General features: G+C 29.2%; 2 protein-coding genes across 5 annotated transcripts in view; one reads left to right on the top strand and one right to left on the bottom strand.

Moving 5' to 3' along the window:
- Positions 1–10628, bottom strand: part of LOC129916146 (prolyl endopeptidase FAP) — a 119453-nt gene extending 108825 nt beyond the window's left edge. For all 3 annotated transcript variants that reach the window (XR_008772411.1, XR_008772410.1, XM_055995945.1), the window contains exon 1: positions 10109–10628. The gene's annotated coding sequence lies outside the window, so the exon portion shown is untranslated. The remainder of the gene's footprint in view (positions 1–10108) is intronic.
- The window catches only part of LOC129916155 (40S ribosomal protein S21), a 329284-nt gene that overhangs the window by 161307 nt on the left and 141380 nt on the right, over positions 1–26597 (top strand). The gene's annotated exons all lie outside the window — the stretch shown is intronic.

Raw genomic sequence — 26597 nt, forward strand, 5'->3', positions numbered from 1 at the left:
TAAGAATAAATTTATAAAATACTATGTTTTTCATGCATTTGTCGAAGAAAATTGACCCCAAAGTAAAAAAATTTATCATGGGTAAGAAAAAATTATCAGCCTTTAAAAATGAATATCTGAGCAACAAAAAAAGATAATAACATTTTTTAAATGCAATTACAAAGGATAACATTTTTTCTAAAAATCAAGATGTTAATCAATTTTCTATCATAATTAGTAACGGAGAAATTAACATTAACATGAGTAAAGGCATACCAAAGTAAGGGTTTTTTTTTTTTAATCATCGCTAAAGGGTATCAACTTTGCAGATAGAGAGTTACTGTTGAACAATTTTTTTTCTAAGAATATACCCAAGAATCATCCCTTATCGCATTCCGGGACACCCTGTATAAAACTTTTCGAATATTTTTTAAAACAAAAATCTGACAAGATGTTCTCAAGAATTTATGGATCCTTATAGACATAAAAACAAAATTTTAAGACAAGTCTTTGACCCATTTGGAAAAAATTAATCAAAGTCATTACAGCCGATTTTTCAAAATAACATATTTGAGCTGAATGATGGTATTTCGAAAGTCATCTATGAACATCATTGTGAAGAATATGTCACCTTAAGATTTTAAAACTAAAGATTTACGTTTCGTATTGATTTTGCAATCACTCTATTACCACGATTTTTATCAAAAAATATGGCTTTTTGTTCCTTAGAAATTTAGGTCGCTGGCGGAGACCTATCAGGTTTTGTAAAGCTAGTCGCACTGAATACGAAACGCTATTTGAAAATCCCCTAACACCCCCAAAATCTGGAATTACGGGCAAAAAAACGGTTTTTTGGACCTTCACCCATTGAAAAAATTCTAGCTTCGTCAATTTTTTACCCATTTTCGATTTCGATTGAAAAATAAAAACAAATAAAAACAAAAAATATTTTGAAAAAAGAAAAATCTGATATAATAATTTTTCAATTTTCTCAAAAACTAGAAGACATAGAAACATATAGTTTTCACTGTTTGATAAGAAATCAATTGAGGTAGTTTTCTGGGTGAGTAATTTTTTTTATTAAAATTCACAGTCTGGACAAAAAAAAGTATAAAATGAGTTTAAAAAAAATTTTTTTCGCCTATTTTTAACTTTGAAATCGATTATTTCAAAAACTATTGGTTATATTATATTGATTTAAAAATTGGAATCAAATGTTCAATTTTGCCTTTCGGAAATGGTATCATTTATTACTGTAAGTGTTGCCGTTGTTTTTTAATAATTTTTTTTTCTTTTGATAATTTTTTTTTAGAAAAATGCGTCTCCCACCTAAACGGGGAGAGATAGACCCCCCTCCCAAAAAAAAAAATATGTTTGTATTGAGCTCCTCTACAAAAACCCGTTATCAAATACTGGCTGCCAAGTTATCCTACTACGTGCCGAAACAACATTTTTGTTCTTTACCTAAAAGTTCGAATTTCTGTATGTGGGTTGAAATCGAAAATTTTTTTTTTCTAAGCCAATTTTGAAGTGATTTTCATAAAAAATACCTCGATTAATTGGGAAATAGATATAGTTTTAGAATATATTTTTTAAATAGCATGTTGTTTTGAAAACATATACATTAAATTGATGCCGAATTGGGCAAATGACAAAAAAAATGGAATTTTTGAACTTTGACACATTATAAATCCTAAGTGGTTTAACCGAGTTACATGTTTTATACATTGTTGAAAAGGTATATTTATCTTCTATCAGAAACTGTAAAAACAAATCGAAAATGGGTACAAAATTGACGAAGCTAGAATTTTTTCAATGGGTGAAGGTCCAAAAAAAACCGTTTTTTTGCCCGTAACTCTAGATTTTGGGGGTGTTAGGGGATTTTCAAATACCGTTTCGTAATCAGTGCGACTAGCTCTTCAAAACCTGATAGGTCTCCGCCCGCGTATATTTTGAAACCTCATTTTTGTAACACCGTGTTATTTTTAACTGACTTAATATTACATTTGAAAAGCAACTTTTGCAGCACTCTGAATGCATCTTGATATTATATCATAACATTGATTTTTTTTCCCAGAAGTCTTTTTTAGCTTGACCTTTAGTCTATCTATCTAAAAAGATCAAATATCAATCGACTATGTACAATTCCCATACAAAAAAAAAAATCATGATGTTCATCAAGAAAAGAAAAGTGTATTTAAGCACACTCAACCTCCTTCATCGTAGACAATCCGATAGCCGGTATCTTTTTTTTTTTAAACGTCAAAATATATACATTCCGTTTTTTTTTTTTTATCTTTCTCGCCCAGACCCTAGAGGATATCGGATATCCCTTAAAATGCTATCCAGTTGGCTGCAAGGGTACTCAGACAGAACACCCGCATAGTAGAGTATCGCCAGCATGTATACACATAACTAGGCCAATCGTAATCTAACAAAAAAAAAAAAAAAAAAAAAAAAAACGAATAAAAAATTCAACCGTCATCATTTTCCTTCCAGGAAACATCCAGACTGTTAAATGAAGCGACAAAAAAAAATAACTTGGCTCTGGTCCAATCGATTGGCAGAGATAGTTGAATAAAAAAATATCCAATAAAACGTAAATTCATGAGAAAAAAAGAAAATAAACAATTCAGATTCTAGGTCTACGAACTTTTATATCGCGCGCCAATTTATTAGCTCTCTCTCAGTAAGTTTGCTTGTGAAAATCACTTATCCATTCATGGTCTACTGTCAGAGTTCCTTTTGGCTATGACAAAGTATGAACTGAATTCTAGCTGTGTGATGATTTAATGGCTTCCTTTTTTTTTACCTACTTTGTGACAATATTTGGGTATACTTTCTCAAAATATACTCGTTCATATTAGAGCGTTTTGTTGTTGTTGTGTGGGAGGAAGATTTTCTTTAACGACTTTGGCCAATTTATATTGTCAGGAAAAACAGAGATATTTTATGACGTCATCATCATCAATGGCTAACCCAGTTTATCATCATCATCATCATCATCATCATTATTGTCATCTTGACAATGAGAGACTTGCTGTGACTGTGGTTAATGTGATTCAGAGATTAATATTTTAAGGAGAACATTAAAACCCATTTGAATAAGGGTAGAGCAGATTTTAATATATCTATTTTTCTTGGTTAAAACTTATAAGATATTAAGAGTAATTTTAAATGGAAGAAATGTATGGATTTCGAGGAGAATGGTTTAACGATAATTAAGGATACAAAATTGTGGTAATGACACTTTACTTGTTTTACATTCGAGCCAATAGTTAAAATGTGGAGTTATTTCCCAATCGATTGGGGCATAGGATCATGGTAATAAAATTGCTCCGATATGATTATATGACACTTTGTTGTTGCAGTTTTTGAAGTGAAAACTTCTTTAGTATCGTAGTGATTTGAAACAAGATGAAACGAAAACGAGACACGACTTCAACTTGTTATAACTTTTTTGTTTTAATAGATAGATGAATGAAATTTGTACAGTAGATAGGTAATTAAATAAATAAATTATAATTGTACAAAATTTCAATTAATTCCATATTCAAAATTCGGAGATAACGTTAAAAAGATGTTCTTTTTCAACACACGTTATATCTTTTGATCTAGTGCACATACGAATTTGATTTAACTTTAATACGCATGCTGATAACATAGCCTTTTATTTGATATATCACACATAACGGTACATGCTCTACAAGTTACACAATCTTAAATTGAAAAAATACCAGTGTAGGAAGTACCGTAATCTCAGTCTGGAAATTCGACATGGTTGACTTTAAAAAATTCTAACTTCTCTTGTAGACATCTTTGAAATAAGATTTATCCATTATTATACAATGCGAAACAATAAGCTTTCACATGGTATAAAATTTTTTATAGGTTGTCAAACAAAAAAATTGAATTAATAGCATGAGAACATAAAAATAAATGTTTTTTTTGCTTTTTTTGATGAAATTTTATCGAGTTGAAAAAATTCTAGCTTTTTTTGTAGATGTCTCATAGACTTGATCGATATATATATTTTGAGCTAAGACAATAAGCTTTCAGATAGTGTAGGTTGTTAGGGAAGAAAATGGATTCAATAGCGTGAGAAGATAAAAATACGTGTTTTTCGCTTTTCTTGATGGAAATTGATCGAGTTCAAAAAATTCTAGCTCTTTTTGTAGATGTCTCATATACCTGATTGATATTAGACAATAAGCTTTCAGATGATATAAAATTTATATAGGTTGTCATATAAAAAACATGGATTTGAAGGTGATAGAATAAAAATAGGTAGATTTTTTCTATTTTTTTTTTTTTTTTTGCAAGAAAAATGATTTTGGTTTCACTTCTACCACGTGTGAATTGCACACATGATTTTTTTTTTTTTTTCTTTAAAAGTAAAAACTGTCAAAAATGCATATTTTTAATTTCGTCAAAAATGGCTCCTACGATGTTGATAAAAAAAAATTCAATTATATAGTTTTTAGTTTTTCAAAAATCGTTATTAACGGTATCTCCAATAGAACCATTTTTTTTTTTTAATTTTATTTTCTCACAAACGATTTAAACGAAATAAAAGTACGTATATAGTTTTTATATAAATCAATAATGTTTGGATTTTCGAATTTGCATTTTATGCAGCGTTAAAAGAGTTATATTTGATATTTGAAGAAGAATGAATAGTTTGTTCTTACAACTTATATTTTTTTGGGAGCAATTTCTTTTGATTTAACTAAGTGTCTTGTACAATTTATGTATACCTAAAAAATCGTTATATGATTCAATAATTCGTCACATCTCAACTCTTGTACTTGTGCAAAAAAAATAAAATGCACGACTGGGTCGCACGAAGTTGCTTTAATTTTTAAGACTTTTTATATAGAAATTTGGAAAAAAAAAATAAAATTCGTTTTTTAAAAAAATAAAATAAAATCTGAAATCAAATTGCCCTCCAAAACAAGTATGCAGTTTTGATTGATTTATTAAGATGCATTTTTAGAAAAAAAAATTTCAAAATCGTTAGAGCCGTTTTTTAAAAAACTAATTTTTTATAAATAATTTTTTGGAAAAAAAGTTTTAAAATAAAATTGGTATGCCATTTTGTAGAAATCACTAATCAACATCTAAAACCAAAATTTCAAAAAAATTCAAATGTACCGTTTTCGAAAATTTGATTTTTCAAAAAACAAAATTTCAAAATTTTTTTAAAAATCCAAAAATTATTTTTTTGAAAATTTGTTTTTTTCTTTTGTTTATATTTAAATTGTATAAATGCTTCCTCACAAAAAGTTTCGTTGAAATCGAATAAGCAGTTTCGGAGATAATCGGATTTGAAAAAAACGGTTCTATGGCAGGTACCGTTAATAATGATTTTCCAATAAAAAATTTTTCATTGGAAGATAGACCTTAGCTTAAAACTAACATTTGAATTTTTTGAACAAAGTCGTTGGAGCCGTTTTTGAGATATTTTAATTTTATTAAAATCGGTATATGACAAGTACCGTTATTTTTGGTCCAAAAAAATTAATTCCAAAACCCCCTCTGGAGAGTCGCCAAATAACGCTACATACCAAGTTTGATATTAATCGGTCCATCCGTTTAGGCTGTAGCTCCTTATACAGACAGACTGACAGACAGACGGACTTCCGGGACCCACTTTTTTAGCATTCTCTACCATCGTAATGTCATGGAAAAATGTTATCTCAACTTTTTTTTTTGTACGAATTCATCATAACTTGATATATAGTACCTAGTATATCGCAAGTAAAAATTTGATTTTGAACCCTGATAAAGAGAATGAAATTCTGCTCCGATATCATAATCAAAATCATTTATTAGGCTATGAAAATAAAAAAGGTTACGGTATTCCTCGCTTTAAATCTCCTGGTAAGGTTTTTTGTTTTTTTTTAGTTAAGCCCAAATGAAAATTAGAGCACGTCTACGCCACAGTGCATATGATGATGTACAATTTATGTGTATACACATATATATGAACCATGGCAGCCACCATGGCAGCGTTCCACTCTCGCACTTTCGCAGTGCGGCAAAAATTTCAATTTAAATTTAAAAATAAACTATTAGAGATACAAAAAACTTCTATAGCTTGAATTTTTTTTTGTCAATTTGAAAAACGTCATTCGAAAGATAATTAAAAAAACAAGTTAGGTGTCTGATACGAATTTTTTTTTAAGTTACTGCGTTTCGAAATATGAATTTTTGAAAAAAACACTTACTTATTTTGGGGTATTTTTGGGTGAGTTTTTATTTTTTTAAATTTTTTGTAGCATTCAAAAAATCTCAAGCTTATAGAACATTTAGTCTATAACTGTGCGCATACATGTGCATAAAATTGGTATTTCAAAATGGTTTTTGACCGAATAACGGTCAGTTTTTTGTACCTTTTTTAACCGTTTTTTATTTTTATCTTTTTTTCTTTAACAGATAAATAAATTTATATTGTAGTTAGATAATAAACAGGACTATATCTGTTCAAAATTTCAATCAATTTTGTAGTCACAATTTTGAGATAACGGTAAAATAAAGTTTTATTATTCAACAGGTTCTATCTTTTGATCTAAAGCAAATACAAATTTGATTTAACTTTATTGAGCATCCTGATGATGTTACCTTTCATTTGGTGTATCACACATAACTGTACATTCACTACAAGCTACACAATGTTAAATTAAAAAAACTTGCGAAATACCTCAAAACACCTGCGGAGATCTGTTGATCGTGAACAGCCACCAGTGTGGGAAGTACCGTAATCTCAGTTTGGAATTTCGACATGGTTGGCTTTAAAAAATTCTAACTTTTTTTCTACGCATCGCAGAAATAAGATTAAAACGTCATATGAAAGGTGAAATTATAAGCTTTTACATGATATAAAATTTTTTATAGGTTGTCATTAAAAAAATTGATTCAATAGCGTGAGAACATAAAATTATATGTTTTTTTTTTTGTTGTTTTTTTTGATGAAAATTGATCGAGTTAAAAAAATTCTATCTCTTTTTGTAGATGTTGTATAGACATGATCGATATATATATTTTTTGAGCTGAAGCAATAAGCTTTCAAGTGGTATAAAATTTATTATAGGTTGTAATATCAAAAAAATGAATTTTTGGGTGATGGAAATGATTTTTTCACATTTTTCATAAGAAATGATTGTTTTTAATAAATTATTGTAATACTTTTTGAGCATTGTAAAAATTTAAAAATGGTTTTATTATTTAGAAGAAATATTTGGCTTTTTAATGGTATAATTTTTTTTGTAAGCTTTTAAAATAAAAAAAATTAATATAATTAATTTTTTAGCTTTTTCTTGTAAATTATGATTGTTTGAAATAAATAAACGCTTCAATTGACTCATTTTAAAAGCACACAACCTGTTTTCTTATGACGTTATCACGTAAAATCATCGTCCGTAAACCGGCTTTACAGACAACCTCTTTTTTTTTAGAAAAAATCCAAGAGTTACATAATTGTTTATAAGAAATATAATTTATCGTACAGACACAAAACTCTTCAATCAAAAACAAATTCAATTTTATACATTATGTACCTATTATCGAAAATCTGCGTAAATTTCATTCAAATCAAACAAGCCGGTTTACAATGCTGCTGAAACGAAAAAAATAATAGCCCAACGAAATAATAAATAAAAAATTTCGTTCTGCCGTTAAAATTGGTGGAACGCTGACAATATTTTTCAATTTTTTTTCTTAAGAGAAAAGTCATCAAGAAATTTAAATTTGGCTTTGAATATTGATTTTCATTAAATGTCTTAATTTCAATTTTAACTCAAGCTATATTAAAGTTTGGATAGTTTACTGCAATGCAGCAAGAAGAGTCCCAAACTCTCCTACTGTAGGTGAAATAATTGAGTAGTAGGATTTATTCATTTTTGAACTTAAGAAGATTTTAAAATCATGTAAATGAGATTTCATTTATGTAGCTTGTTAGAATTCTTTTGATTTAACCCTCTACTGCATGAATTATGATCGAAGTGATATAAAATTTTTTTTTACAATTTTTTAGATTTATTAGGGGTTGAAAAAAGGTATTACATACAAATTTTTATTTTTTTTACATATATATAAATTTTTGGAAACATAAACCATATATGGGTTAGTATGCAGCTAGGTGATTTCCAGCAAAAAATTAATAACCCATATATGGTTTAGTATGCATTCAAGGTTTGTTTTGTAAAGTATGTTTTAACTACAATGGACTTTTGATATTTATTCAAACTCTTTCTTATATCATTGTAGCAGAAGAACACATTCCATTTTCTACACATTGTGTACGCAAATTTGACATATTGGCGTTTTTTTTGCCAGTCAGGGATATGGTCGATGTTTCCAGTTGGCACTGAATTCAACGACTTTTGCCCTTGGTTGTTGTGAGTGAATTGAAGTTTCGGGATAAGATGGGGATGGACTTCCGTGACTTGTATAACCCCCTCCCCTTTGTTTTGTTCCATCTCTGCTTAGATCACCTGCCAAAGTTGAAGGTCGTCTTCTTTTTCGTGACATTGTAGGTTTTAAAGATTTGCAAATAAGTGCTCGGAGATGGCTTGTTTGATGTTAAAAAGAGCCAGAATCTGAAGCTAGATCATCATCACTTCGAAAGCCATCACGAGTTATAGCATTAACACACTTATTTTTTCTATAGAAAGTCTTCGAATTCATTTTACAAAAAAAATAAAAATCGTACAAAAATCAGTAATGTATGTCGCCAACGCATGATAACCCATATATGGTGTTTTGGAAAAAATGCCAAAAAAAGACAAAAATTATTATAAAAACAAAAAACAAATTTCGTAAACATATAAAAGTATAATAAATACATACGAAACTTATTTTTAATTGGATGCAACTTAGTTGTTTATTATAAAAAAAACACCGGAAAAGTACACACTTTTATTCACTGATTTGCACTTTACACATGCTCTTGAAACAATGAGTTTATTTCAGAATCACGACTCTCTTACTGATAATAAAAACCGATTTATTATAAAAAAATAGACGTAGTTTTATTATAGTTTTTTCTTTTTGACATTTGGTGTAATATAACGGAAATAAATCGATATAAAATCGATAAACCATATATGGTTTGGTATGCGGTAGGGTTAAGGAAAAATAATTAAGGAAATCGTCTTTTTGAGTTAAAATCATATTATCAGATCTGTTTACATCAGAATTGTTTATACCTTCCAAATTTTAATCACTTTGTTTCCATTTTTTTGTCCTTTTAAAACTAATATGCATAAGAAATATTCAACTTTTTCAATCTATAGTTCATTATTTTGAAATCCTTTAAACCAGCCAATACAGACAATACCATAAAATTTCTCATCAAAATTCTTCCGAAATATGTCTTTTTTTCGTAGAACATTTTTATGAAAACCTTGCCTCAAGGCATTTTGGGTACTTAAACAAAAAAATGCTTTAAACTTTTCTTTTCACTTCCGGTGTAGATAATCTTTTCCCACGCTAATTTTCTTTTTTTTTTTAATCTCCCGCCTAAGCAATCCCAAACTTGCCGCCGCTTTTTCGTGTTAAATAATTTGAAAGAAATTCCCCTCACGTATTTTCAATCAAAATTCCTGAATTTTTTTACTAAAGATACGTAGGTGGTATAGTTTTTTTTTAAACACTGCCGTTTTGAACAAGGATAATTTTATCTGCCATTTTTTTTTTTTTTTTTTTTTTTCAGAAAACAAAAGTAAAAAAAAACTAAAAATACAATAAAATAATTCTCTTTTTTTCTCTCTTTAATAGAACTTTTGTTTTGCCAATTTAATCGGACTTTTTTCTTGTATTTCTCTTAACAAAAGTCCAAGTCGCATTTAACAGGATAATTAGATTATCCTGTGTTTAGATTATTCCCCCTATTTATAGGTCCACCATGCATAATATTGACTTGTGTCCTGATTAAACGAATAAATAATTCTTATATTTTTATTGTTATTGTTTATTCAAAGCGTGTTAAATTTGAATGCGTTTTGTTTTTTTTTTTTTTTGTATGTGTATTTGGATGAATGCAAAAATATCTATAGCAAAAACCACACAACAACATCAAATATAAAATATTTATAAGTAAAGAAAAAAAAATATATATATATTTTACCACAATTCTTGTCATAATGAATGCTGTTGCTTAAAGGATGCTACTACTGCCAGGACGATGACACTAGATATAACTCTTTTTTTTTTTTCTTTTTTTTGTTGTTGCTTTTTGTAGTATTATTTTAAGATACAATTCACTCTATATTGGGCCACATACATACAAAGATAATAATAAAAAAAAAAAAGAACAATATATATTTTTTACGCGCTCTCTTTGGTTCCGTTTCCGTTTTTATAGGTCACAGAAAAAAAAGAAATTTATTTCACTTCTGTATATCAGATGGAAAATGTATGCAGCATCACAGCAAAAAAAGGACATTCGCACTGACATGCAAAAAAGGATGTGGAATTTATTTCTGATTTTGAAATAAAGTTATACTTTTTAATTATCTTAAATTTTCTATCAATTTTTTCTACAATTTTTTTTTTCTTTAGCTAGAAAGAAGAAGAGAAACAAAACCGCAATAATTTATATATTATTTTCTTCAAGTTAAGGACTTTTTTTTTTATCGACCGTTATCGTGCGCGTCTCAGATGAAACTGATTCTCCGCAAAAATATTCCATACATAAAATACGGTATGAATTTCTGGTCCGGGAAAACTATGGAGCACACGATAAATGGCAAAAAAGACAAAAAAAAAAAAAAAAACCTACAACAACCTGCTCTATAGAAAGGAAAATGCGCAAATACACTTTTATGTTTTTGTTTTTGTCTATTTTTCCAGTCAAAGAGAAAATTCTATGTTTTTCTTTTGTATGTTGTTTGTATTTTATGTGCTAGCGGAATGTGCGATGTTCTCCCCGGTGGCAATGGTGGTGTTGACTTGTTGAAAATCGACTTATACCACCCGAACTCGCATCTTTGTTAAAAGTGACAGCATGCCACCACCCCAATACAAATGGTCCAGAAGCAAAAGCAGCAGCAGCAGCACGACCATCGTTCGGTGTAACGATGTAACGTGTTGATTGCATTAAGTGGGGGGTATACTCAGCGTTGCCGCGAAGAAAAAAGCAGAGAGGGCCATTTCGGAATTTTTTGAGGGCCATTTTACAAAAGTTTGGGCCAAAATATCTACAATTTATTTAAAATTGTGTTCATTTTTTTTTTTTTGTTTGTTTAATGCATTAATGGCATGTTTTTTGTTCAGTTAAATGACAGTAGGAAGGAGTCTGCCACATATAGATATTTTTATTGCTTTTTTTAAGTGTAAGTGCTTTGTTATAGTTTACCCTACTATTCTGCTTCGAAACATAGATTTATGATAACATTGACTATTAGTACAGGAAAGATAGACTTTTTCGTGGAACGAAATACAGGACGGCTGAATTTTTCAAATCTGAAAGAGGGGTATTAAAAAAGCTTAAGTCCTGGTTTTCGGTACGCCACCCCCCTGGCGAAATCCGCCATTTTGGAAAACGCGAATCGCTCTATATCTCCAAAACTATGGGTCCTATAAAAATGGTTGTCTGACCAAAGTTATTGTAAATTTAATTATCTTTTTCCTTGTAGTACATTATTTTTCTGAGCGTGCAATAGTTTTGAGGTTATGTTGATTTAATTTATTTTTTTTCGGTTTTTTTAAGATTTTATCATTCCTGGTATCAGTTACATAATTTTTTAAACAGTAAAAGTTATAGACCATCAAATTTCCAATAATTTGGTATATTTTTGAAAGTCGTGCAATGTATAAGTCGAAAGTTATTGATATCAAAACTATAATCTAAGTGCAGGAAAGTTAGTAAAAAAAACAGGCATTTTGTGGAACGAAATACAGGACGGCTGATTTTTTCAAATCTGAAAGAAGGGTATTAAAAAAACTTAAGCCCTGGTTTTCGGGACGCCAAACACCTGGCGAAATCCACCATTTTGAAAAACGTGAATTGGTCCATATCTACTACACTATTGGCTTGACCGAATAAGTTACTTAACCAAAGTTGTAGGTAATATAAATATCTTTTCTTGTGCATGCACTGTTTTTCAGAGAGGACAACGCTTTTGAGGTTATGTTGTTTTATTTTTTCGGTTTTTATATTTAATTTTTCTCAGTCTCTATGATAGAAACATAAGCACCATTAAAGTTGTAGAACATCAAATTTCCATTAATTTGGTATACTTTTGAAGATTATATGACTTTTAAAACCAAAGATACGAAACTTTAAGAGCAATCTCTCTCAATATTTTCAAAAAATATACCCAAATATGTTTTTGCATAAGGTATGGTAAATCGTGTACGTTCTGTAAAAACAAGAAAAATATGATATGAGAGGGATTTATTTAGGGGGGTAATGGTAAGACTTACAATATTGTGGTACACATATTTTGTTTTAAGTCAAACATCCAACTTTTATTCTATCACTGAGACTGAGAAAAATAAAAAAAAAACGAAAAAATAAAAAAATAAAACAACATAACCTCAAATGTGTTGTCCTCGCTGAAAAACAAAGAATGCACAAGGAATTATATTTATATTACCTACAACTTTGGTTAAGTAACTTATTCGTTCAAGCCAATAGTGTAGTAGATATGGACCAATTCACGTTTTTCAAAATGGCGGATTTCGCCAGGTGGTTGGCGTCCCGAAAACCAGGACTTAAGCTTTTCTAATACCCCTCTTTCAGATTTGAAAAATTCAGCCGTCCTGTATTTCGTTCCACAAAATGCCTGTTTTTTTACTAACTTTCCTGTACTATATTTTTTTAATTTAATATCAAAATTCGGGTGCGAATTTTTGCGATTAACAAAATAATTTGCAAATGAAATTTTCACTTTTAGTAAAAATCACTCATACGCCCTACGTTTTTATTTACTGGTTGTTAACATTTTTAAGAAATTTTTTAATTGAACTTAATGCATTTGGATTCACTAAGCCTAAAAATTTAAAATTTTTCACATTTTGGGTGTATGAAATTTCATACTTAAAGTTTTGCTGAATAAAAATCATTTCATTGCATACCTAAATAATAATTTTTAGCAAAATTAAATTGTTTTACTTTAAAAAATAATTTTGTCCAGGTTTGTGATCGAAATACTCCTATGCGTGACGTGAGAAAAATCAAAATACTAAAGGAGATAAATTAATGAATTGAGTATACAAATACATCCCTATTTATTTGTAGTGGAAACATTAAACATATTGTAGTTTCGATGCATAGTGATGATTTAAATTTAATTTTGTAAAGCCTTCTAATTATTCCTAAGCTCGATATGAAGATAAATCTACTAAAATTTGGATTCGTGGGCCATTTCTGATTGGCCCGGGGAAAGGGCCAAATTATAAAATAGGGGGCCAAATGGCCCGATCGGGCACTTTGTGGCAACGCTGGGTATACTATAATTTCTTTAAGAGAATCGGTAGTCCCTCTCTAAGAGAGAGGAAGAGAGAGAGAGAGTCAAAGAGCTTCACTTTTCTCTTTAGTGGTATTTTGTTTAACTTGACTCGAATAATCCCAGAAATAACAAATGAAGAATATCTGACGTACGCGAGAGAGTCAAATGTGACAGTGGAAAGTTTTTGATTTTATTACATTTTTTTAAGTAAAATTACACCTTCCACATTTTTTTAAATTGAAATTGAGTTTTTTGATATGAAAATAAAAAAATGAATACGTTCCACAACGTTTAACGAGTTATACAAGATACAACCAATCTCGGATTATCTGATGGGAAATTAAAAATTACTTGTGATTCTATTCACTTCCACATTAAAAGACAGTTTCGTGAAATTTTCAACTTAACGTTCCACAATGTTTTTTTTATGCATGAATGTATTTAAATTGTTTGGTTAATAAATAGTTAATAAACAATAGAATATCCTCCTTTGAATTGCATTCTCAGAAATTTATTTCAGTACACCCTGTAAGACGTTGTGGAATGCATTCATACTTCAATCCAGTCAGAATTTTTCGAGCTGATTTTGATTCAAAAAAGTACTAACGATATTTAAATGCGACAGAAAAAAATCCCATATAAATGCTAATTCTACATAGTTTCAAATATAACATTGCTTTCATCTTGTGAAATAAAAAATGAATACGATCCACAATTTGTATCATGTTAGGTATATTTTTTGAATATACGATCAAAAGAGCAATTTGGAGATATTCAATTAGCCAAATAAAAATAATATGAAATGTTAGGTAATACCTTCCACAATTTTAACCAGGCCGTATTTTTGCTTGTTGCGTTCCACAATTTACATCAAACTTGACTTGTGCAGTTAAAATTCATTTATTCGTGGTTGTGGTGAACGAAAACGTAAGATGATGAAATTTAAAATACACTGAACGAAAAAAAGCTAATATTTTCTAAACTGGTTGCAATAGAAACTTTTTCTTATTTGGTTTTAGTACAGTCATAAGTTTAGCTATCAGTCATTTCAGGCTTATTTCTTACATTTTTTGGGAAAATTTGAGAAAAAAAAAAAAAACTTATAAAATTTTCTCCAAAATAAAAATTTTCACTCAAATGATTTTATGTAAAAAAAAAATTCATAATTCACATGATTGCTTGGTTGCAGATCTTGAAACTTGAATGAAAGAAAGCAGAAAATAGTAGATAGTATTAGGAAATAAAAGAAAGAAGTAAAACGTAAAAACACAAAAAATATTGTGGAACATAATTTTACAGACGTTCAACAAAGAATGCAAGTTCCTTGTTCCCCATCACCTGCAAATAAATACATTATTCATTCAGATCTTTATTAAAATTTTTAAACATAGGACAAAATATTTGTGAAAAAATGTGGAACATAGGTTTTCGTTTTATGTGAGTTTTTAAAAGTAATACACCCCACTGTTGTGATTGTTAGACATGAAAATAAAAATTCCATGTTAATGCATACAGGTGGAAAAAAGGGATTTCCTTATATTTACAAGGTGGTGCTGATGGTTTATGTAGTTGGTGGTGGGGCTAAAAATATTTTTATATGTCAGTGGGATTGTATAAAGTCCTTTTGGTCGTCCCACACCGGATGGGTATTTTTTTTTTTTTTTTCAGTTTTTTTCTGTATTCAGTTGATTTTTATTATAAATTCAATACACGACTATTTTTTTTTTTTAATTTTTTTCTTTTATTTTTGTTTTCTTTAAAGAACTCAAAAACATAACCAACTGACACAATTCAGTTATGTTGGAAAAGTTAAGCAAAAAAAATGAGATCATATCCCTTTTCCCACTGAGACTTTTTTTTGAGTTATTTCAAAAACTATTTTGGACGAATCGAGCGATTGGGGATATTTTTCAGCTTTTTACTTTATTTTTTTGTGAAATCATGAGGAAAAGCGGAATACTTACACCCTTATGGTGTCCTGCTCAACTCAATTCTCAAGTCCGATTATCAGAATGAATAATTTAAATTTACACAGGAAGGTAGTCATGTTTGTTTTTTTTTTTTTTTTGAAACTTATAAAAAAAAAGTTTTCTGCAACGTTGCTACTCTGATCTGATGTGAACTTAAATATTTTATTGAATTCGATTTGTAAATCCATCGTAGGTAGTTGTTGGAATTTACTGTGAGTGAAGGTATTTTTGTAAGGAAGTAGTATTGAGAGAGTAGAAAAAGGGCATGCAATAATTTGGAAGAAAATTCTTAAAGTAAATTTATTTGCTTGTTGTGAAAGTGATTGTTTGATTTATCACGAGATGGAAATATATCAATAAAAGGAATACTCAAACCATTGTGGCACGTTCGGGACACGTTCGGGACACATTTGGGACTCGTTCAGGATACGTTCGGGACACGTTTGGTACACATTTGGGACACGTTCGGGACACATTTGGGAAACGTTCAGGACACGTTCGGGACACGTTCGGGACACATTTCGGACACATTTGGGACACGTTCAGGACACGTTCGGGACACGTTCGGGACACTATCGAGACACATTCGGGACACGTTCGGGACACGTTCGGGACACATTTGTGACACGTTCGGGACACATTTGGGACACGTTCAGGACACGTTCGGGACACGTTTGGTACACATTTGGGACACTTTCGGGACACATTTGGGACACGTTCAGGACACGTTCGGGACACTATCGAGACACATTCGGGACACGTTCGGGACACGTTCGGGACACATTACTGTGTCTTATTTTGTCCTATTAATTAAAATTGTCCGAATTTGTTTCTATCCTGAAAAGTAAACTCAAAACTTGAATAAAAAATAAATAAACATTTTAACCCATTTTTTTTTTTTTTTTTTCAAAAACAATTTTTTTTTTTCTTTTAGATCTTTATAAAAAAAAATTAAAATTAATTCCTAACCAGAACAACCTGCGTCACATTTAATTCTTTTTTGATGCTTTTCAATCAAGATTCATTCAAATAAACAGCTTAAATGACATAAAACCTCTTTTAATGGGATTACACATGACAGAAGTGAATTTTGTTACACACATTTTTATTTTTTTTTTATTCTTCTTAAAAATACTGTTACCAAGACTTTTCTATGAGTACCTTAAACCTTACACGCATTTTGTCTACATATTAATTCTTAAAATAAATTGGTTTAAAATGAATATAAATTGAAACAAATCACAGATATATTTTAATAAAGTTAAATACATATAAGATTACCTTCTTAACATAATCTCGATTTAATTCCTAATTAATTCAAAGCCAGGGTTACCCTTTTACAAAATAACGAATTTTTTTTTCTTCATTTATTTGTAAGAACTTTTCTTATAAATTAAATTAATAAACTCTGTGTCAGTTACAGAGTGTATATAAGTACGTGAATGTGCTTAGGATACTAAGCAAGCACACACAATTTTCCTTCGTTAAATAAATATACACACAAACACAATAATAAGCTTAGCATAGAATTGCTTCTGACAGATGATTTTTATCCCGGCAATTGGTTGCTTTCACATACTTTTGTGTATTTGTGATATGCTTAAGTTAAGTTTTTGTTGTTTTTTTATTTTGTTGTTGTTGTTTACTCAACTGTATGAGAAAAAAACATCCAGACTCTGGAATATTTATATAATGTATTATTTTCGCCAAGGATATGTGTTATGTTTGGGTTGTTTAGCAAGGATATATGGGCACAAAAGTAATGGGATTTTAATTTAAGCATTTTATTCAGAGTATGCTTGTGTTGTCGTGTTGTAAGGTAATTATATAATGTTGGTCTATAGTGCGATATGTAGGAGAAAAAGGACACGTTCACAGAGAGACCCCATTTTGTAATTACGGTCTCATGAGAAGTAATAAAAATAAAAATATAATGATATCCTGCAAAAGTGGTCTTGGATTTTTATCGCTATGAGCATTACAATGACAGAAATGAAAAATAAAAAAAAAATAAAAAAAATAGTACGTATACGCCATGGGGTACCATAAAATAAAACACGTTTTTGAAGGTTTTCATCTTCATTTATTCATTTGGTTGGTCAATTGTTGGGTTTTTAAGGATATATCCTTAAAAATTTTAGATATTTTCTTTGAAACATCATGTTCAGAAGTAAAGTGGAGTAACACAAAGTCCTTGGAGGGAAAAAGTTTTTTTTTTTATTATTTTTTTTATCTAAATGATTGTTATCCACCTACATACACAAAAAGTGAAAGGCAATCATTTTGGGAATATCCTATCAATACAAATGATGCATGTTGATGACGAAATGAATTCAAGAGCATTACACATTACATTATGATTATTCCTACCTTATTTTCATTACATCATGATTTAACAAAAATATTTTCAAGTATCAATGCAAAGCTGTGCGGTCCCCTTTGGGAAATATTTTTTTTATTTTGGGAATTTATTTTTTATTTTATTTTTTTTTTTTTTTTTTTGATACAGATATAAAATGTCAATCAATTTTGTATATAATCTGTCTGCCTATGAACCTTTTTTAAATTAAAATACTTGCGGCTGCGAGGTTATATTTAGAAACAAATATCTTAAAAAAGATATTAAAATGACTAAAACAGATATTGATAAGATTTATTTAAAGGCTTTTAAGTCGAATGGACAAGTTTAAGTAAAAACAACAAAAAACAGAGCTGTTTAATGGTTTTAACTTTTCTGTTTCGATGATTGATTGATAAAATTCCATCACGTATTTTTTTTTTTTTTGTTACTATTTGCCATAAAGGTAGTATAAAGCAAGTTTAGGATTCGTAAAAAAAATCGAGATCAAGATAAGAGAATGCCAAAAAAGTGGGTCCCAATATTCTGTTTGGTGCGATTTTAAGTAGTAAACAGTTTTGGATGAATTTTTTTTTTAAACCGCTCTAACGATTTTGACAAAATGTTTGTGTGTAGGTATTACACATAAGAGCCAATACAAATAGAAAAAATGTCTTTTGTTCCGTTGTTAACGGTACCTGCTATATAACGTTTTTTTTTTTTATTAATGAATTTCTCGTAAACAACATAGCTGATTTTTACCAAAATTCTTATACAGAAGCTGTAAAGTAATTTGTATGTAAAAATTTTAAAAAGTTTCAAAAATAACTTTTTTTGATTTTTATATTTGAAAGTGGTATACGTCCATTTTTTTTTTTTCTTTTTTCGAGATATTTAATAGTTTGCGTATTTAAATGTTTAAAAATATAGATAAATGTTAGGGAATTCAGGTGATGCATTTTTTATTAATTTTATAATAACATGTTAAATTTTAAAATGCAATAAAATTCGTTAAGATTCTAAAAAATTTTAAGTGTTAAAAGTCAAAATAAAAAATAATTAAGAACAACTTCGTTAAAAAAAAAATATTATTATAATGCTGTTTTGGGTTTGTAATTATAAAAGCATATAAAGAGAATGAAAATATTTTTCTTAATTGATCATTGACTCATTTTTTTTTTTCTCCAAAAGTGGACCTATGCCACATTCTAAAAACGGCTCAAATATTTAATTTTTTTTTTCAAAAATCAATACATATATTGAATTTTATCAAAATTTCGGTTTCATGTGTTGAATATTATTTAATTAAAAATGGCATACCAACTTTTTTTTTTTGAAAAATGTTAGAAAATTTTTATATTTATAAAAAAAATAAAAAAAATTTTTAATTCGTACCCATTTTTGACTAAAGCAAAAAAAAAAAACACATTTCTTAGAGATTTTACCTGTTTTTTTTGTTTTATTTATAAGAATAAATTTTTTAAAACACTATGTTTATCATACATTTATCGAAGAAAATCGGCCCCAAATTACCATGGGTAAGAAAAAAATAATTCCATTTAAAAATTAATATCTGAGCAATTAAAAAAGATATTAACATTTTTTAAATACAGGTACAAAGAATAGCATTTCTTCTAAAAATCAACATATTAATGAAGTTTTATCACAAGTATTAACTGAGTTATTAACATTAACATGAGTAAAATCGTACCAAAGTAAGCGTATTCTTAAATCATCGCTAAAGGGTATCAACTTTGCAGAAAGAGAGTTACTGTAGAACAATTTTTTTTTTTTAGAATATACTTTCCTGTAAGAATCATCCCTCAAAATCTTCTTATCATTCCGGACACCCTGTATATAAAAAATATTTTTGAATTTTTTTTTTTTTTTTCAAATCCAAAAATTTCATTTTCTTGAAAAAAAAATTATTTTTTTCAACTTTAAAGATAGAGATAGAGATATGTATTATTTTTGTACGAAAATTTGCAATGTTTTTATGACAGGTAATGTTAATAAAAGTTCAAAAAAATATATATTTAAAACTTCTGCAAATTCGGAAACGCCCTGTAGTTGAACACAAAGTTTTTACACAGTATGAACTGTATGTGAATGATTTTTTTCTTTTCTTGAGTTTGTCTTCAAAAAACAGTGCACAGTGGGTCACCTCCCATACAAAGTGCGGTCAAAAATATAATGACCATTTTTTTTTAATGAAACACCTGTATTATCATTTTATATGATTTATTATTGCAAAAAAATGCATCAAGTCAGTTTTTTAAAATTTTGGTTATTTTCAAGAAAAATAAAAAAAGATAAAAAATTTTTTTTTTTGAAAATATAAAAAAAATGGTTAATGCTGGAAATGGACCTGCCTGTCAGTCGAGCACTTTACCCTTACCCTCTAGTTCAGTCTTTTTTTTACCCTCTAGTTTTTTAGTTTTACGTTGTAATTTTTTTTTCTCCGTGTATCGTCATTTAAACTCGTATTACTCGAAAAGGGGAAAAAAGGGGAAAAAAACGGCGCTTTTATTTCGAAAGGTAGGACGGTATTCTTCATTTGAGAACTTAAATTGTAGAGGGCACTCGAAGGCAAACCAACTAAATCTCTAATTTAATGAAAATTGAGCTAAATAAAAATGGTTAAAATTGCTTCGCTAACGAGCCCCATTACAATTAGCCTTAATGTTATTTAACAATATAATTTATGTTTTTAAAAAGTATTAACCTTCTCGTTTAATATCCATAACAATTTAATACTGTTCACAATTTTTAACACCCGCTATCACTATCGCAAGTTCACACCTTATAACTGCAGCGATTAAAAAACTGTACCTTTTTTTATATACCGACTTTGAATGGCTATTAAGAAATGAAAAAAAGGGTAACCGTCAAATTTTTTTTGGTTTTGGTTCGATGGGAGATTGTAGAACGTTGTTTAATCATTGGATTTTAAAAAATTGACATTTACTTTTTTTATTTTTGACCTATGGCGGGACCCACTGTGCAGTGGTGCCAATCAGGAGTTTTAAGCAGGATAAAATAGAACTGCATCAGTGCAAGTGATCGTATTAAATATTGGGGGCAGGGAGAAATTCAAATTTTTTAAGTTGCTAAATGCTAAAACCACTCCCATTTGTCTTTAAAAATTATCTTATTCAAATTATGTATAATTCACCAAAGGAGATGGGGCGTTTTTGGGCCATGAGCGTACATTAATGAGACTAGTCTCGAATTGAAGCTGGAGCTTAGTATATTCAATATATGAAGTTTTTTTTTAAATCGAAAGTCAGGGTCCTGAGATATAAGGCTCCAAAGTTCGTTCTGATAACCATTTTTTGTCCCTTTTATATACAAATATCATTAGAACTATAAGAGCTATATGCATGTTTTTGATGTCAAATGAAAGGTTGTTTTTGTGCCTTTTCAACAATATATAACACATATTACACATACAAAAGAAACGGCGAAAAAATAAAGAAAAAGTAAAATATTAACGAAAAAGAGAGTAATCCTGAACAAGTTTAAGGTTGACCTGAAAAAACGACAAAAACTAAGGATGAGGCTTTGTTCCTGAAAGCCTCTGCAATAATAATCCGCTTTTAACAAAATCGGATTAGATATTTTTTCGAGATATCCCCGTAAAAGGGTTTTTTTTTTATGAAAAATTCATACCAAAGCAAGGCACGAGTACGATAACTTAGGCGCCGAGAATTGACAACGGCTATTTGTAGAGGTGTTCAATACAAATATTTTTACTTACGGGAGGGGGGGGTCAATGTCCCTCCCTTTAGGCGGGAGGGGCAATTTTCAAAAGATATACTTGAAATCATAAAAAAATTATTAAAAAACAACGGCAACACTTACAGTTATCAATGATACTTTTTTCAAAAGCTAGAGTTATACACTTGATTTTAATTTTTAAATCAAGACATTTCAATCAATCGTTTTTGAAATAATCGATTTCAAAATCAACACTTGGGAAAAATAAGATTAAAAAAATACATTGGATACTATTTTTGTCAAGTTTTTCAATGAGAAATTCATTGATGAGTAAATTGTCTCAATAATTTCCTAATCAAACACTGAAAACCATATCTTCTTATGCTTTGCTTCTAGTTTTTGAGAAAAATGTAAAATAAGAAAACTTTTTTCAAATCCTTCAGTGGATTAAGTTTTTGGGGACTATTCTCTGCACCATCAGGGCTCTCCTGCGGTGAGCGTACAATGGGAATCTAGTTTTTTTTTAAGAAGAATAAAGCTCTTTACTGACTCTATGTATGAATATCGATCTTTTCTGATTTTTGATAATGGTAAACAGCCAAGAAAATAAAAATCTGATTAAGAAATTAGTTTTTCTATTTTTCATTTTTTTCAAAAACTAGAAGCAAAGCATAAGAAGATATGGTTTTCAGTGTTTGATTAGGAAATTATTGAGACAATTTACTCATCAATGAATTTCTCATTGAAAAACTTGACAAAAATAGTATCCAATGTATTTTTTTAATCTTATTTTTCCCAAGTGTTGATTTTGAAATCGATTATTTCAAAAACGATTGATTGAAATGTCTTGATTTAAAAATTAAAATCAAGTGTATAACTCTAGCTTTTGAAAAAAGTATCATTGATAACTGTAAGTGTTGCCGTTGTTTTTTAATAATTTTTTTATGATTTCAAGTATATCTTTTGAAAATTGCCCCTCCCGCCTAAAGGGAGGGACATTGACCCCCCCCTCCCGTAAGTAAAAATATTTGTATTGAACACCTCTACAAATAGCCGTTGTCAATTCTCGGCGCCTAAGTTATCGTACTCGTGCCTTGCTTTGGTATGAATTTTTCATAAAAAAAAACCCTTTTACGGGGATATCTCGAAAAAATATCTAATCCGATTTTGTTAAAAGCGGATTATTATTGCAGAGGCTTTCAGGAACAAAGCCTCATCCTTAGTTTTTGTCGTTTTTTCAGGTCAACCTTAAACTTGTTCAGGATTACTCTCTTTTTCGTTAATATTTTACTTTTTCTTTATTTTTTCGCCGTTTCTTTTGTATGTGTAATATGTGTTATATATTGTTGAAAAGGCACAAAAACAACCTTTCATTTGACATCAAAAACATGCATATAGCTCTTATAGTTCTAATGATATTTGTATATAAAAGGGACAAAAAATGGTTATCAGAACGAACTTTGGAGCCTTATATCTCAGGACCCTGACTTTCGATTTAAAAAAAAACTTCATATATTGAATATACTAAGCTCCAGCTTCAATTCGAGACTAGTCTCATTAATGTACGCTCATGGCCCAAGTCCCATATAATTTTGCCCCATCTCCTTTTCAATTAATCTTATGACGATAAGCTTTTACGCCATATACCCTCAAACCTCATTATATTGCATGAAATAATTCCCTCTTTCCTGAAAATTCTACAAATCCCATAACTTACATATATAATTCCCCAAGAAAATAGACACCCATAGAACAAAAAAAAAAAAAAAAAACTAATTATTAAATCTGGAGAGTAATTAAAACAAACTGCTGAATAATTAATTTCCAAAAATCCGGCCATTTTCTGGAACTTAATTACAGGCAGCACAGAAGAAAAAAAGGGGCAACCTTTCGCCGTTTTTCGTTCGTATACAGTTAATCCTCCTCCAAGGAAAATATGTATATAAATCCATTAAGTTATGCATTTTGTGGCTGGTTAATGTATCTTTTCAAAAGCTATTAATGATTGCTAACTTACGGAACATAATGTTCGTTCTTGGGCCGCGTCACGTTTATATTATGACTTTCACACACTTTTAGCTTCCACAAAAGTTCTAGCCATAGAAAACTAACTAAACATGGAATGGATAGCTAAAAGTGTTAATAATCTAACCACCCCTTTTCCACCCCCTTGTCCTTAACTGGACACGGGTTAATGTAAGGATAAATGATTTTCCGATTTCTTTATATTGCATTTTTACTTTTTTTTTTTTTTGTTTGTTTTTGTAAGGGGAAAATGTATTTAAAGAGACTGCTAACGTATCCTTTCAATTTTTGGAACGACCAAGACGAGAGGTCCGCCTTAAATACATTAAATGTTACATGAAACGGCAAATTTTATCGCATGTAATGAGCTTTTAATGACACAACACGACACGTACTTTCTATGAATGATTCAACTTATGCGTGTGTAGGAGGTAGTAGGACTTATTGTACAAGTAATAGGTAATAGGATATTCGCTTGTCGTCTTCGTCCTTTTTCCAATCCAACAACATGAAAATACTCGCCTTTTCATAGGTATGTCCTACCTACGTAAGTATTACCTACTCCGGAAACCGAAGAAAAGACTTTTTTTACGATTAAAAAATTGTGCAATATCCAAAAGGATAATGTAATGATGATGCAGAAGGACACGAGACAATTTTTTTCATTTCCTTTAATGTGTTTGTGTGTGTTGGTGGTTTTTATGGTTTTCGTGCTTTAACGTTTTATGACATTTAATTTTCAAGAAGATGGTGAATGGTTTTTTGCATTTTCACCACACTAACCCAGACCGACTGACATATAAGGATAAAAATGATAATAATGTAATTTGTTGGAATTTTATTTAATATGATTTCACTTTTTATCCTTTCGTTCGCTTTAATTATATGTTTTTTTTTTTTGCAAAACGAAAGTGCTCGAAATAGAAAATCATAAATCTTGAATTATTGTGCTGCTTTCAACTCTTTTTTTATTTTTTTTTTTCTCAAGGATCAGGAAAATCCTTTTAATAAAGATTTTTTTTGTGTTTTTTTGATATTCAACCCAACATGTTGGATATATGAAAAACAGGACGACGAGATAATAAATCAGATTTATGGGTATTCATTGGGACTTTCAAGGAGTTTTTTTTTTTTTTTTGTTATTTTGAATTGCCGTTGAAAGGATGTATTATTTAATTTTTTTTAAGTGAATCCAATGAATAGTAAGAGAAATGGAAAACGAAATCTATATTTTATAAATTCAAGGCTAATGTCTGTTCAAGATACAGATTTAGTCTTAAACAAAGGATGACATTTTGTAAATCTTTGGTACGTGGGGTTTGGAATTGGTTACATTATTTTGTTTTTTTTTTTGTTTTTGATGATATTTGAGGAGTAAATGTCTTTTTTTGAAACTCGTTTAGTTAATCTGGTGTCAAAAAGGTTATGCGGACGTATGATAAATCTCCATCAATTTTTAAATCACGTACTTTCTCTGAAATGGGGTAAAATCCTTTTTTTATTCCTAATTAGGGCATGATTTAAAACCCAAAATTATAGGCATCAGAAACGCTATAAAAAAAAAAACTGGTAACAAAAAGTAACGCTGGTTTAATCAAACCATTTTCACTTTTATTCAGTTGATAGTTCTAGAGTGAAAAACTAGGTTCTTTACAATTTTGCCGTATCTCCTTTCTATTGTTTGTTAAAGTTTGATGACTTGGCATAAACATGTAACGCAATTGTTCAAATTGTAATAAATACTTGTAATTTATAGTAACACTTCACAATAAGTTGAATTTAATTCATTTCATGAAATGTGTTGAATATAATATCTTTTAAATTTACCAATTTATTCATTATGGTAACGCAATGAAGCATAACGCAGTTGTAAATATCTAAATACATCGTAAACATGAACTGAATGTTTCCTTAGTTCCATACAATCTTTTCACATTTCCTTTATACATATTTGTTGATAAAGTTTGGTGTCATGGCATAAACATGTAACGCAATTGTTCAAATTGTAATATATGAATGATATTTAAAGAAACACTCCACAATAAATTGAATGTAATCAATTTGTTTGAAATTTGTTGAATTTAATAAATAATAACTTTAAAATTGACCAATTTATTTCTTATGGTAACGCATTTAAGCAGTAACGCAGTTGTAAATATATGAATATATCGTATATATGAACTGAATTTTTCCTAAGTTCCATATAATCTTTCCGTATCTCCTTTATATTTGTTGAAAAAATAATTTTGATGGCTTGGCATAAAAATGTAACGCAACTGTTCAAATTGTAATAAATTAATGATACTTAAAGTAACACTCCATAAAAAGTGGAATTTAGTTTATTTATATGAAATTTGTTTAATAATAACTTTAAAATTGACAAATTTATTCTTAATGGTAACGCTATGGAACAGTAACGCAGTTGAAAATATCTAAATATATCGTAAATATGATCTGAATTTTTCCAAAGTTCCATACAATCTTTCCGCATTTTTTTCATATTTGTTGATAAAGTTAGGTAGCTGAGCAAAAACATGTTACGCAACTGTTCAACTTGTAATAAATGAATGATATTTAATGTAGCACTTCATAATTAGCTTAATTTTATTCATTTATTTGAAAATAAGTAACTTTAAAATTGGCCAATTTATTCTTTATGGTAACGCAATGAAGCAGTTACGTAGTTGTAAATTTTGTCACTGTTAAAATTGTTGGCTTTAAAACTACAAATTTCATCAAATCTTTTAAATACGGTAACGCAATAAACACTTGCAGCTCTTTCAGCGAATTTGAAGCTAACAATTTTTCTAGCTTATCCCCGCTGAAAAATGTATATCATTTATTTAAACAATAACAACAAGCCGAACTCAATGATTAACATTAAATTATACTAACAGTAACTTTGAGGTGTTTTTCATTTGGTAACGCAGGGTAATTAAAATTTTGTTCTGAAATATATTTTATTTACTTAAATATAATGTTAAATAAATATCTACTGGGATAGAAATAAAGTTAAAACTCGCAGTACTTTCATCATGAGAAATTTTTCTTTTTTTATGAGGCTGATGTTATGGGACGCCAATATTTTATTTTAACAACTGCGTTACT

The sequence above is a fragment of the Episyrphus balteatus genome, chromosome 3 (assembly GCF_945859705.1).
Source record: "Episyrphus balteatus chromosome 3, idEpiBalt1.1, whole genome shotgun sequence".
Taxonomy (NCBI): domain Eukaryota; kingdom Metazoa; phylum Arthropoda; class Insecta; order Diptera; family Syrphidae; genus Episyrphus; species Episyrphus balteatus.